Source organism: Triticum aestivum, chromosome 3A, assembly GCF_018294505.1.
Source record: "Triticum aestivum cultivar Chinese Spring chromosome 3A, IWGSC CS RefSeq v2.1, whole genome shotgun sequence".
Taxonomy (NCBI): Eukaryota; Viridiplantae; Streptophyta; class Magnoliopsida; order Poales; family Poaceae; genus Triticum; species Triticum aestivum.
Window position 1 is genome coordinate 696355264 of NC_057800.1, and position 1063 is coordinate 696356326.

A 1063-nucleotide genomic window follows, 5' to 3' on the forward strand; every position below is an offset into this window, starting at 1 on the left:
ATTTGGAAGCATTCTATGCTTCTACATAGGGAATCATGCCGAAGCAGAGTGAAATTTCAATTTAAAGCAGATGCATTTGCAACTGAATAATGTCCAGATGGCCTGTTTGTTTTTTTACAACTTGAGCAACTTGCAGAAGTTACAGCAAACCATTTGCAGTAGTTTAAGCTAGGCAAAAAACATATTGGAGCAGCAACTTCCTGCTCCCTCTTTGCCTCCACAACTGAATCAAAACTTCTACTGGTGTGTGAAATTATGTTATTCTGTTCATGAGTGAACAGACGGTATAAGATGCAGTTTGATGTGTCGCTGCTGGAGAAAGAAGAGGTCAATGAATGACAGGGTTTTCTTTTAAGTTTATTTTTTGGAATTCAGATTGATACATTGAAATGTAGAGGCATTCTACAGGGAGAAGCACGAAAGGGATCAATCACGGCGAAGCAGAACGCAATATCTATCTTGTTCAGATTCATTTGCAACTGAATGTCCATATGTCCTGCTTGTCGCAATGTCCAGATACAGCAGTTACAGCAAACCATTTGTAACACAGTGTCTGCGTCTTCTTTGCCAGCACAACTGAAGTGATCTTTCACCATGCATAGCTAACAGTCTTGGCAAACAAACAGTGTGCAACAAAGCATGAAGGTGAGACCAACCTAATGCATAGCAAGTCAAGAAATTGCAGTTGGACAAACCAGAAAATTTAGAAGCATTCTACAGAGAGCACAACGGAGCAGAATGAAATCTCAATCTACTTCAGATGCATTTGCAACTGAGCAATGCCCAGAGGTTGAGCAGCTTGCATGCTTATAGCCTCATGAAGAGTTCTATCACACACTTCCATGTAAATAGTTTAGATTCTAAAGTGGAGCAATTACAGCAAACGATTTGTGACAGTTTAAGCTGGAAAAGAAAAGCATTTGGAAGCAGCAACTTCCTGCCTTGTCAACTGAACTCATCTTTCACTATTCATAGATAACAACATAACAAACAAACAACAAGCCACAACATAGCATCCAGCCACACAATAGGACTTAATCTGACACAAACATCCTCATCATGT